Here is a 14,297-nt window from a genome sequence, read left to right as displayed (position 1 = left end):
CGGCCGCGGCGGGGCAGCCCCCCGCGGGGGGCCGGGGTGGCCCTTTGTTGTCTCCATTAGGCTGATAGCAACAGTTATTCCCCATCATGGCAGCCCCGGCTGCGAGGCTGCGGGAGCGGGAGGCGCTTCCAGGATCAGCCGGAGTCGGCATTGCCGGGAAGATCGTGCGCTCGCAGTTTTCTTCCTGTGGTGTAATGTATATTCTGGTAATGATTTAAAAAACCGCCGGGAGGGTTTTCATTGCGAGCCGTCAAACTAAAGTTTTGGCCTACCTTTCCATCGCTGTGTGGAGGCAGCTGCGTCTCGGGAAGCCACCTGGCTCGGGGATAAATGTTGGCCTACCCCAGGCTGAGAGAAATGCCGGTCAACTTTTTAAAATGAGCTCCGAAAGATGCGTTTTGCTCACTAGAGGGGCTGTATCAGTAATTTCACCAGTGCATTATTAACCTCAGTTGCTTTTTTTCCTCCCTTCTTCTCCTCCTCTCTCTCTCTCTCTCTCTCTCTCTCTCTCTCTCTCTCTCTCTCTCTCTCTCTTTTTAAATTAATATAGTCTGTTTGGAAAATGTGGAGCAGTATTTTTTTTTTAATTTAGTCTTTTGTCATTTTTTTTCTTCTCAAGCTTCACTACAGTACTTCTGATGCTGCAGATTGGTTTTGGCTAGTCAGTGTAGGTTTCTGTGTGTGTGAATCGTTTTATTATTATAAAGTATATTTAAACAAGAAYTATCACAGGCTAGCAACAATGAAAGTTTCCTATTAAAGTTGTAACGCATATTAATAAAATTTATTTGATCTCAGTTTTTAGTTGGTTGTATCAAGGGCGTGTAATGCCTTTCTTTTTCTTTTTTTTTTTTTCTCTTTTCCTTCCTTTTTTTATGTGTGATGTGGTCACAGCTGGCAAGCTTAGTTATATTTAAGATTTACATGAATTGGAAGTATTTCTTTTTGTTAATATTCCAAGAAAACATCCTGAATTACACATTTTCGTCAGGAGACTTAAAATACTTTTCCTGACTGTTAAAGTATGTTATGGGAATTACGGACTGCAGAGACCGACATTAGGGGTTCAAATGGCAATTCACACCACAAGATTCAGTTTTATTATTCTCTCCACTGAAATATATATTTTATGGTARTGTGGAACTCTTGCATAATTCTGTGTTGATATGTTTTGTGCAAGGCAAGGTCACAGTAAATTGGACTGTTATGATGTAAGATATGAGATGTYAGATGATGAAAAAAATAATCTTGTAATAATGTCTTCAACAAAGTAAAACGTATTTAGAAAGTACTACTAAATTTGTTTGCCATGGCTGATTCTCAGACATGTTATTTTCAGACAAACTCATAAATAGTGTTTTATTTTGAAAAATCAAAACTTTTGATAAATTTTGTTCTATAAACTTGAGGTAATGATAAGCTAGGTAGATGTATTTTCAAAGATGATATAGTTAAATATTTAATGTATGGAATGTTATCAAAAATTATCCATTACAAATTAACCCTTAATATGCATTCCTGAAGATGAACTGTGATAAGGTTGAACTGGCTACAAGTTATGCTTCAGGAAGTTTGACTTCCTAGTGCTTACTGCTTGATGTCATAAAGTAACTATGCAGCATCATCCCAATGTGATGACAGTTCTGCTACACAATAGCATTTAGAACAAGATCAATTATTTTCTCTTAAGTGACTTACCTATACTGACAAATGAAAACAAGTGTCTGCCCTTTAAGAAGTGAGATATAAGATCCTTAAAAGATGGACCTTTGCTCTTTGAAAAAAAAAAAAAGGCCAAGTCCCTAGAGAGAAGCTAATTAGCTTTGGATAATATTTGAGAATGAAGAGTCCTAGCTGGAAGTTAACTGGTGGTCTTGTCCTAGGAGGAGAACAGATCTTTGAGACTTGACTGTCAGGTAGTTCCAGTGGTAATGCTCATGTTGTTTTTCACATCCATTATTCTTACAGTCACTTTTAATGAATAGTCGACAAACATCTGATGTCCAGTACAACAGCACTGCATAATGGACTGAGCATAAATGAATTCTGCTTGTACTGACCACATCATTATTTACATAACTGGTTAATCATGCTAATTTCATCCCAGCTGTCAGCCATTTGATTGCTTTAAAACTGAGAGCTTTAAGAAGCCTCAAATCTTGGATTGCTGCTGTGAGATGTCAAAGGCCTAATTTGTTGGTTCATAAAAGCATTGATAGTCCTTATCTTGAGACAGAAATTTGTGTTTTTTTTCTTGTAGGGCAATCATTACATCTTAATCTGTTTTAAGAGCAATATATTACAGAATAGTTTGTGATATTCATGATCCTACTTTTATTGGATCTCGTACTGAGGATGGAGAAAAACAAATGTTAAGGCTTTTAATGGTGGCCATTGKTTTTACCTGGTCCAGAGTACAAGTTACTGTAAAACCTTTATGGAATGATTAGTCCTCAGGAAACAACTTTCCGGTCTTCCAGTGCCGTATTTGCAGAGTGCTGAATTTTCTCTTGGGATTTTGATAATAGAAAATGAAAGGTGTCTGGTTTGCATGAATGTCTGTAATGTTCTTTTTCCTCTTTGGCTTGCTCTGATCCATGCAGGGAAAGTATTGAAATGTACTAGTATCCTGCTGTCTTAAGTGCCTCAAAGAGCAGCATTTTTTTTTCTTTCTTTTCTCTCTCTCTCTCTCTCTCTTTTTTTTTTGTGTGTGTGTGTGTGTGTGTGTGTATTTCAGTAGTCTGGCTGCTCATTAAGAAAGCATGAGATGCTGTGGAAGAGAACAACGTGTATGCTGTCCTCTAGAATAAAACCTGCTAGGCCTAATTGTAGGCCCGCTAGCATGACTATACTTTGATTTAGTTATATACCAGGATATGCTGAATAATATGCCATAAAAAGCTCCCAGAATTAATCAGTTTTGGTGGCTSGTATATGATTTCTTCCCTATTCTGTGGTGGGGGCGGGGGGGAGAAGAAGATTTACTTACTGTAGTAAGTAAATCAGAGAACATAAACTTCAGGATGAATCTAGAACTAGGTGATTATAGAACTTTAACCTCAGCCTCAGCTGGTGATGCAKGAAGTAGAAAGTTACACAAAAGCTGGTATTGCTTATTTATCATTTTGCAAATACAATTTTGGCTTTGATTTTTCAGATTTGGGGTTTGATTGATTTTTTTCTGGTAATATTCTAAACTACAGGTAAAAGGCAAAACAGYTGGAGTAAACATTTCGAAGTTGTGTTTTGTAAGTAACTAAATTGTAGGCAGTTTTTAAAGAGAGTTTTTAGAGAGTCTTAGGTTACGGAAATTGAGTTCCTTCAAACTGTACTATGTATGGTCAGAGTTATCACATGAAGTTAAATTCATGTAAATATCTTTAATATTAAAGTTTGTGTGAGTGGAAGAAAATTAAGAACTATTCTGTGTTGTCAGTTTGCAGTGTTACTGGCAACTGGAAATGTTTATCAGAATTTGGTTTATACTTCACMATAGTACATTTTTATATGGAAATATTACTTCAAAAATGCTTGTTTTAATAATATTTTTACTGCAGTGTTTTTCTTCTCTGTATATTAGATAATTCTTAACTCAGTCTTCTTTGGTATTGTTACAAAAATTGGTCTCAGAACCGATACCCAATTGCTTTAATTGTTAACAGTGTGTATATCTGTTTTCCTGTCACCTGAGGCTGTTAACATAAATGCCTCTAACTAGTGGCTTGAACTTATGCTCAGAGTCAAACCTGGATTGTTCACACTGCCTATGTCTTGGCTTGCACTCTGACTTGAAAAAGCCAGCTCTCTTTCCAGGTGGGGTAACATGAGCACAGGATGGGGAGTAGCTTAGGCGTGAACAGGTCCCCACTGGCAGTACAAATGCAGCTGGCTTTCGCGATACGACTACGTAAAACTAGTCCCAGCACAGGACTGGCTACATCACTGCTTTATTGGCTCTCCTTATCTTAGCTTTATGGTGGAGGCAACTGGGTAGAGTTCTAATGAATCTGAAACTCAGGTAAGATTTTTTTTTTCCTGATGCAAGCAATTTATTTTTAAGTAATATTTCTCCATCCAGGGTTAGGAATATAGTTCCTTGAACTGCTTAAAATAATTAGTCTGAATTCCTGTATGAGACTTCTGATATTATGCAGTTCAGTTATGTTGTTGACTGTTCCTGTCTTTCCTCCAAGTACTGTTTTACTGATGTTGTCTACAGATACTGATTCTTCCATCATGCAACTGTGTAATCCTAAATTTGCAAGGCATGAAAAGTAGAATAGTTTTGGGTGGTGAGCCAGAAGGGAGAACATTTGAATGCAATCTGGTTTTATGGAAATGGTACAAAAACCATTTTTCTTTGTTTTAGACTTCTCTTTCCTTCCTCCTACTATCTTGCCCTCATAATTACCTTGTACTTTAGACATATATGTATCTATTTTAGTGCTTATTTGAATCACAGTCCTGTTCCCTATCTTCACTGAGGTCGTATACATGTATCCATTGTTCAGATTTGATTACCTTCAGTGTTCAAATCCAATGTTTCAGTGGGTGTTCTTTTTCAGTAGGAAGTTCTGTTCTTATCCCTTATACCAATCTGTGAATTGTTTACTTTTTTATCCTTATAATGCAGCACTTAACAATATTTTTTTAAAAAATAACTAATACCTTTTTTGAAAGTTCAAAGCACCTTATTAAATTAAAAGCATGGCAGGCACCTCACCGGGGAGTATTTTGTTATGTCCATTCTTCAAGACAGAAATTGGAAGGCTAGTTTGTCTTATTTGATCAATATAGTAGTAGTTAAACTCAGGGTCAGTCTTCTGGGTCTGTTGTTCTAGAAGGGGCTACTTAAGGATAGACAGTGGAGTCTGAGGGTAGTGGATAAAATAGCACATCTGTTCCTCACTCTAAAGAAATTCTCCAGCCAAACATTGGAATTAATCTCACTGCAGTATAACCTTATAGAGACATTCTGCAGTTCTCCAGATGTCACTTACATAATGTAATGTCTTCTAAAATCGAACTAGTAGTTATCATTATTTAAAAAGCAGAAATCCAAGCAGAGTGAGCTTTCTGCTTTGTTTGTTTGGTCTGTTCTGCTTGGTTGGATTTTGCTGCCTAGAAATACTACCATGTATGTTGTATCTGGATTAGTTTAAAATGTCAGCTTGGGTGACAGGTGCTAATAATGTCAGAGATGTTCTTTTAGTTTTTTTTTTTTTTCCCCCCTCGGTTTGGAATTGTATTAATTTGCAGACTTAACATCAATTTTGTAGTTTTTTGAACCTTTACAAGGGCAATAGTCTTTTCATAGCTTTGCTAGAACAAAGACATTTTAAGAATCTTAATAGTGAATCGTATAATCTTATTACAACTGCTCCTGACTGTTTAAATCACTTCCTTGCACCTAAATAACAATCTGTCACCAGCTATTTCTTGATTGTAGTTTTTGTCAGATGCAATTTATTCCCCTCTGTGTTTTTGTAGTGTTACATTTTTTTTCCTGATTGTGCAACCCTTAGATTGGCAAGCAATTACTTTTTCAAGCTATTCTACTGACTTCAGTGGGACTAATTGTATGAGTAATTGCTCACTGGTGCAAGGGTTTTACAGTTAACAGATTTGTTTGTAGGACCTAGTGGACAAAAACACTAAAAAGTTGATTTATGCAGTTCCAATATTTCTTAAATAAAGGTGAACAAAAAGTGTTTTAGAAGACAGTTTCCTTTTCTAAAACACAGGCGTGAAAGACTCTCCCAGACAATTCTCTGTAGGTGGAAAGTCTGCACTCAAGTGGCTGGTTGTGTGTTACTAACTGGGTTAACTGGCACCAAGCGGTATTTTGGTTCTGCCATTCTCCTGWTTTTTGTTTTTTAGAATTGCTGCATTTGAAGCATTGAGGATTTCTTCAGTCAATTCAGTTGACCCAGTTGCTACTGCAGCTGCCTTTCCACTAACTTTCAACTCTGTTTGGACAAGGATGAGGATTATTATTTATAAAACAGAACTTTAATGTTTTTACTTATTCAGTTATTAATCAGTGAAACACTTAACCAGCTTTTGATATTGCTGGAATGTGAGTAGCAATGTCTGTTTAGAGAAATATGAATCTTGCATGTATAGCAGTATTCAGATTTGGGAAAGATCTGGTGAATCTCTACAACACTTCTGCTCAGGTATAAATTCTCTTTGTATAATAATCATTAGGGAGCACGAGACTTGCATCTGTTCTATTATCTAATGAAATGTTTTCCTTCAGAGCCTCTACTGACTTATCATATTGTTTTAGGATTGCTTCTTGTAGTGAATCTATTTAAAAAAAAACAAAAAACAAAACTTGAAATTCTTATTAGTGCTGAGGATTTTTTTTTTGCTGCTTTTTAGCAAAATTCATCCAAGTTAAACTTTTGTCTACCAACTTCATAGCACATGTCTCAGAAAGTAAAGATAAATCTTCTGTTGGAATGTTGTTTGATAAAGGCTACAGCTGACACCAAGTACTTCTCGTATCAGAAACATGCAAATACCAATCAGAAGTCAATATTTAATAGTTTAGTTGCAGTTTTTGACAATCTGTGCAGTTTCCTCCTGTGTGTTCTTAATGCAGAAATTTCTACATGCTACTCAGGAGAACAGTTGCGCTGGACTATAATTATTCAGCCCATGGTTTTTGTGCTTCTGGAGCAAATCAGCTGCTTTCCAGAGATTATAAATGATTGATACCTGAGTGACTCCKCTGTGAAAGATGCTTGTTTTTGTGTTTACTGGTTTGCTTGTAAAGATTAAATAAGGAAAAAATTACAGGAATGTTTATAAATGATTTTACTTGTTTTGTAGAACTACTGTTTTAGAGGAACTGAAGTAATAAATCCTTTTGTGACAGAGCAAAATCATTTTTAACTGCTTTATTGCAGAGAAGCACTGAGGTATAGCATCAAAGGGTAGGAAAAGTTGGGGTGGTTGTTTTTTGTTTTTTTCCTTGGGCCATAAAATTTCTTCAGTGTTGCATTTTACTACAGGGTGAGTGATTTAGAAATTTAAAACATTGAGAGAGAACAAAAAGCTTGTGGGTGTTTCTTTTTTTCTTTTTTTTTTTTTTTTAAACGTTCGATCATGTAGTGAATATTCTCTATTTGCCTAGCTGGCAAGTTTAAACACAGTGACTAGTATAATAGATGTTTTTGTGTCTGTCTTCCAACTAATAGTATCTACATATTTTTAATTTCACTAAAATATGAAGGTATGGTGCCTTCAAGAGAGTATCTATTTATGCTTTAAAAGGCAGAATGTGTTGTGTAACTTAAGATGTGTAATAATGAGAAGTATTCTGCATGATGGTAATCCTGTACTTAGATTGCAAGCTGCTGACATTTTGAAGATGTGAAGAATAGAAGAGTTTTATAGGTTGTCTTCATTATACTATTTTTAATATGCTTCTTGATTTTTTTTTTCTTCTGTTCTGTAGTTTGTGGCCTAGATCAAGTGAAGTATGTAAGCAAGTACTGCACTTTAAACATGTGAGAAATCTATGGATTTGGGATTGGTCATATGCTTATAGTTGATGCTGAATAAGGCATGTTGGTTTTCTTAGCATTGTTAGCTTTTTCCAGATGTAAATGAAAGAAACATACTTGAGCATCCTGAATTTAGAGATGTTTTTGTTATGTATGTACAGGCACAGAATGGCGTCTGGGTCCTTTGGGACAGAGCCAGAGTTTTAATCTTTTTTTAAAGTCCGCTTGGATGGCGTATACAATACTGTAGAGCTAATTGCTTTCCTGGGAAATGAGACTTTTTTATATTAAATTTCACTTTTTTAAAAAAGAAAAATAAGTTTAAAAGGAGGAGAGTCGGCTGCTTCTGTCTCATCTCTCCCTCCCCTCCTTTCCCTCCCAGTCTATACTTTACAAAAAGGCCTTAAAGGCCGTCGGAACGTACTTTGTTTTTTTGCCTACAAATTCAGAGCTCAGAAATTGAGCAGTTGAGGGTGGATGGGGATCCTGAAGCAGTGCTTGGCTGCACTGGGACACTGTAATTGTTCTTCATGGGCACTTGGAGGTGCCCATCGAGAATGCTGCGGTGCTAAGCTGGAGACTCACAGAGGTCCTGTACACCAGCTATTTATGTAAGGAAAGGAGAGAAACATACTGGAATAAGTTGTCTTGCTATCAGTACAAGATGTTCACAGTGGAACTTTTACCATGTAGCAGAACTGGTAAATTACATATATATGTGTGTGAGTATAGGTAGTGTGTGCGTGAATTGTCATTTTAGATGATTGAATTTATAATGGTAACACTGCTGGTAACAGGGTAACTTTTAGAATTAAAAATATATCCAGTGCCAATGAAGCATGTGAAACTGGTGTGTTTTTAAATGCTACTACAAGACTTACCATCCATGAAGCTCAGCCTGCGTTTTATCACAACTCCTATTTTAATGTTTTTCATAAATTGCTGTGACTTTTGCATCTTTTCCTTTCGTGGGGAACCAGAGTGAAAGGGAATTGAGCACTACCTGGTTCTTACATGCTAAACAGATGGAAATGAAAGTCCCCTCCCTCACTTACTACATGCTCTCTCCTTACAGGTTGCTACACTGTTTTGATTAAAGCAGTTCTATTGCCAACTCCCAGGCCAGAGGGCATGTGAGAGGAAAAAAGTCTCTGATTCAGCTCTGTGATTAACATATCTTTTTGCGTTTGTAATGTCATCATTTCACAGAAGACAAAGTTCCAGGAGCTTCAGAGAAATACAGGGTTGTCAAAAAGGCAAACGTGAAAGTGGAAAAAAAAGGTTTATTTAAAATACAGTAGAAAGACTTAAAACATTTATCCTAACCTATGAAAGCTATTAAAAAATTAAAAAAAAAGCCTTTGTAGCTAAGCATTAAAGATTTAATAGTATTAATTGAACTAAGCCGTGGGAGTTAAGGATATGTAGGCACATGTGTAACTGTATGTATTCTAAGACTTTATTAAGGAAGCTAAGTTATTGAATGTTGCATTAATTGTGCCAGTTTATAAAGGCTACCTTAACAAAAACCTTCTTATTCTTGGACTTAATTACAGTAGATACCATTTTAACTGCAAGTGTGAACAAATGTGAAATATTACCATTTTTAAAAGTGCTGAGGAGCAGAGAAAGCCAGACTTGGCATATCTGAAAAAGGAAAAGAAGCAGAGCACTTTCTACTCTGCACTTTGGAGATTTGTTTCTTTATATAATTTATTTTAAAAAAATATTTGAAAGTTTATCATAACATAAAACTAAATGCCTTCTATTGTTCACTTAACAGTGAAAGGAACTTAATACTGTTTTACTGAATTATAATATGATTCCTTTCCTCGTGATATTCTTCTGTGCCTGTTGTCACAGTCACAGATGACTTATTTATTTTGGTAAYTATGCTTTCATGTTTGTCCATAATGTGTTTTCTCTTAGGATAGCAATTTTTATATGGCTACCTAATTGTGATAGCTTTTGGCTGTTCTTAGTTTAGAACTTACACTATTGGGAAAAAAAGACTTCTTGCTGGAGGAAGAAGATGGTCCCTCCATAGCTTTGTAAATAGATCACAAAGACTAATCTGAGACAAATCTATGGCACTGTAACAATTCGCAGTAGCCTAGTATTGAGGGAACAATGCTTTTTTTGTTCACAAAATGAATACTCWATGTTAAGACGGATCGTCTGATTTGGACACTTGCAAGCCGGGGAAGGCCAGGTCCCTATACCCGTTGCAGGAAAATGAACAATGAAGGCTTCTTGGAAGTGTACTGGTGATGGTACCCTGCTAGCGAAACTGATGTCCAGAGAAAAGGAATGACAAACGAGGATTTGAATGACTTGGAAATACTGGTGTGCAGAGACACTACCATCCTCATCAAGAGGGATAACAAAATTGAGGGTGATCTTAATATGTTCGTTTTTCCTCCTTGTGGAAGATGGTTGCTGACAGTGTAAGGCAGGTTGTTTGAGTTCTTCTTGCTCAAAATGTAGTTACTGAATGATTCAGCATGATACTGTACCCACGCATTTTAGCAATATTGATGAATTCATTACCCTTCTGTTAGCTGATGGATGTTAATGGGCTAGAATTTCTTCTGTGCATTTGGGCTAGAAGGAATGCTCTTAGGGGAGGAGGGGAATAAAAAAATGGAGTGGGTGAGTTTTTAAGTCACTCTTTTTTTTCTGTTTATAAATCTAAAGAGAGAAAATACTTTTAATAACTCAAATTAAAATAGTGGTTAAAAGAATAGGCATCAGTACAGGAATACAAGCCAGCTGTGGGAAATATAGACAGTAGTAGTATTACACAGTAGATTTGCATATAAAAACAAAAAAGCCCTGAAACTGTCTCTAGCTGTAATCAGCTGCATGAGAAATATCTGAGGCTTGCGTTTTGGATTACATGTGATGGATATTGCCCTCTACCTTTTGGACTCCTCATGCGATATATGGAATCCTGAGGACATGTATGCATTTGCTGGTTGCAGAGCATCAAAGCTAAGAGGATATAAAATGTTCTCTACAAGAGCTGACTGGAAGAAAATGACCTTTAGTAATGGAACAGGCACAGATGCTTTTTAGTAACAAGTCTTTGTCATCCTCTTTGAGAAGAGCATGCTAACTCCCACTCAGATAATTTTCCGTCTAAATGTCCAGAATAGATAAGAGTATATAGAATATTACTGCTGAAGAATAGATTTAGAAGGCTTCTGGAACTGTTATGCTGACTGTTGAAAATTGGTGCACATCCGCACAGGAAAATGGGATTCACTGGTATCTTGAAGTCAGAATTTTAACTCAAAAAACCCAACAAAAACATTACTAAACCTTATAACAAACCTTTGCATTTGGGAATAGGAATGATTCTTATTAATGCCTGAATGAAGCAATCTGAATGTTCTATGTGATTCTGTGTAGCATGATGCAGGGGAAAAAAATCTAGAAGACCTTATCAGGTGGACTAATTTTTCTTATCTTTTAGTGCTTCACTTCCATCAAAGATAGGCTTAAGCATATAGTTCAAATCAGGAACTGGGACAGCTCACAAGTAGACTAAAGTGACTGGCAGTATTTTTGAGTGCTGTTTCATTGTGAATGTAAAACCCAGTTGAAATTCAGGCTGCTGCTGAAGGGTGCTGTTGTGCCCTCTCCTCTAGCTGCACTTTCTATCTGCCAGGCAAGCCCATTCCTTTAGATGGAATTGTTTCTCTGGCCGTGATAGTAGTTGTAGGTAAGTTAAATGTCTCTGTTAAGAAGGTCTTGAGAAAAGAGGCCAAGCTGACTGTAAAAGATTTTGGAAACTCAAGGTCAGTTTACAGTATGTTAAGATAAAGATATGGAGGAATAAGAGGAAAAGGTGAACAGCAAGTGAACAGCGAATGAATTTGGCTCTTACTGTTACTAGCAGCTAGGTAGCAAAAGGAAATTTGCCAGTAAAGAGAACACTGTTCATTACTTTTACACTATTATCTGTTGAAGACAAATCCCAACTTTAAATCAGCATCTTTAACTTCACCACTCAGTATGTACTTTCAAGATGCAGCTTTATATTTTGTCTGAGGAAACGTAGCTATAGATGTTAAAATTAATGTTACTCCCCTTGTGGTGGATTTAGTAATTCAAGTGACTTTGGGATGAGTTGGCTTGGTGACCCAATCTGTCAGAAAACCCCGCTATCTGTATGTACAGTCAGTGCGTCAGATCAGCTCACCAAACTGATTCAGCCTATCTCTAGATCTGCCCTGAGGGGCAGAGCAGGCAGGAGTCTGACTGCTGCTTTCAGTAGCAGCCCCCCCGGAGTAGCGGGGAATAAAACTGTAGCTGTGAAACTACAGCCTCCCTTTCTGCCTAAGCTTGACTGTTGATAGTGGAGCCAGACACTTTGTTTTTCCTCATCCTGCCTCTCAGGTTCTGGCCTAGGTAGTGCCAAGGTGCAGTCTTTTACATAATTAATTTTAAACTCAATTTAAACTTAGAGAAAGGAAACTTTGAGATACATGTGCATTTATATATATATWTTTTTTTTAAAAAAAGGTTGAGTTAGTTACTGGTTACTACATTAAAATGTAGCCTTTTTTCTAAGTATAGCCCTTTTGTTGCATTTGATACAGCTTGCTAACAAGGACAGCATGTTATGTCTGTGCATTAATTTAAGCAATTGTTATGTATTCTTTGCTCAGTTTCTCAGTAGTTAYAATTTTTTCCTTTTAAAAAAGGATGGATTTCCTTTTCTATTAAAGTAGTGATGTGTTAAAATAGCTAGAAAATTAGTGCTTCTGGATTGCATGCTTTCATAAGTGAAGCCACAGATACAGGAAAGCTAAGCAGTTGGGTATAATACCAGCTTTTTTACTCTCTTTCTTAAATTCATTTGCCTTCCAGTACCCACAGCCCCTGTATGTTTAAATATGATCCTGTATGCCTGGCATAAAACCTTGATTTTGGCCAAAAAGCTCCTACAGCYGAGTGCATAGAGGATTTTAAGACATGTATTTCCTACTTTAGAATCTTATAGTGACTAAATCAGTCATGAGCATAGAACTACACATAGCTTAATTTATGAGGTTAAACTAACCTTATGTTAATCATTACCAGTTACGTTATAGTTGAATTAAGACTGTGTGTCGACTTTTCAAGGTGAGTGTGTAAGTATGGTAGCTGTGAGTAGTGGAACTTGAGGAATTTTATGCTGAGAACAGGCATTTGTGAGTGTAGGTAGATTACTAAGTCAATTGCCTCTTTTCCTGAAGATTTACAGTYTGTGTTAGCAGACAGTATACCTCATAATTTTAACTGAAAAAGATAGTAATATTTTGGGTGTAGGAATAGATATTTTCCTTGAACAATCCTTGTCATTAGAAATTCATGTTATACAGTAAAAGTATTAATTAGTCTTTCAGCTTCCAGCCCAAGCAGTAGTAACACGGAGAGTTAAACTGATGTTTTTCCCTAATCATTGTCATGATTGCCTCTGGCCTATTGAATTTATTAATGCGATTGCATGTCTGTGGTGTGTAGGTGGATAGGAGAAACTGTTCATAATGATGATGTGTGCTTTATAGTAATAAATTGAGAACTGAAATTAATTGGTGAAATCTCTGAGTAATTTTAAGTAKCAGATAGCAAAATATCAGGTCTCATACATGAACATAAAATATATATGCATACAGTTTTTCTTGTCAGTTGAATTTTAAAAACTGTGACTGCATGAGAATCTTGTGACTTAGTGGCCATAAATAACATTTTGTAGTGTTACAGATTTTTAGATGGTATTATTTCCATGTGTATCTGTATGAGCCCCTCCTAAAGCTCAGCTTAATAACTAGTTTGTAAATCTAGATGGCTTCTCAAAAGAAACAAAGTGATGCTGGTGAGAAGTGAAGTACCTTGATTTACAATGGTTTATTTTTTTTCTCCTCTACATAAGAAATTTAAAAGGCTATATTCTTCCCTTTCCCCCAGTGATCAGAGTAGCCTGTTGAATCTGTCTGTCCTGAAGCAGAAATGTAGGAGAAACTGGAGAAAATGCGTACATTTCAGGATGGTTAAGATCAACAGAAATAGATCACTTCTTTGTTCCAAGCTGCTGTGTACAACAGCCAGCATTTCCAGAGTGGTAGTGATGTGGAATGTGTAAAAACATTGAGTTGCTCATAAGGTGCCTGATTAGTGATAGGTATTTTCTTAAATTAGGCCTCTATATTGTGTACCAGTTTGAATGTGCTTTTACTGGTCAATTGTTGAAAGAAGAAATACACCAAGCCTGTGTTCAAGTTGGTGCATCAAGGCTCTGAGTTGGTGGGAGAAGATAGAAAGGCTTCTGTCTTTGGCTGTTTCCTGTCACCCAGTAAGCAGGCTGAGTGAGAAGGCTGGGCTGTGCTAATCACTGTGAGATTCTAAGACACATCCTCTGGCCAGAATATCGGGTATCTTCCTCTCTTCCAAAATGAGAATACAGAAGGAGAGAAGTATCTCCTACTGTCTTTAATTCAGTTGAAAATACTACTCAAATATACAAGGTAAACTGAATTTATTTTGAATTGTTGCCTTTTTGTTAAGGCATATATTGGGTGATTTATTAATTAATTCTTTTTCTTTCTTTTTCTGTGAGAATAAAAGATGAAGTGCTTTCATTCAAGTAGGTAATCCCCAGAGAACAAATACCTTTTGAGAGTTTGAGAGATATTTTCACTGCAGTGTTAGATTAATTTGCGTTTAGAATTTCTGTTTCAATGTGTAATGCCCTGATRTTATGTTGTTTCGTAATTTTGCAATATTCTGTTA

The 14,297-nt window shown here is 36.5% G+C and overlaps 1 protein-coding gene across 3 annotated transcripts in view; it reads left to right on the top strand.

The window, feature by feature from the left end:
- The window catches only part of EPN2 (epsin 2), a 48,836-nt gene that overhangs the window by 999 nt on the left and 33,540 nt on the right, over nt 1-14,297 (top strand). Inside the window, exon 1 of one of the 3 annotated variants that reach the window (XM_085301965.1) lies at nt 78-206. The exons of the other annotated variants lie outside the window; for them this stretch is intronic. The gene's annotated coding sequence lies outside the window, so the exon portion shown is untranslated. Of the gene's footprint in view, nt 1-77; nt 207-14,297 lie in introns of those variants that run through there. 3 annotated transcript variants of the gene reach the window in all.

This window comes from Rhea americana, unplaced genomic scaffold (genome assembly GCF_003343005.1).
Source record: "Rhea americana isolate MKP2758 unplaced genomic scaffold, rheAme1 scaffold_181, whole genome shotgun sequence".
Lineage (NCBI taxonomy): Eukaryota > Metazoa > Chordata > Aves > Rheiformes > Rheidae > Rhea > Rhea americana.
This window is presented reverse-complemented; position numbering and strand designations above follow the sequence as displayed.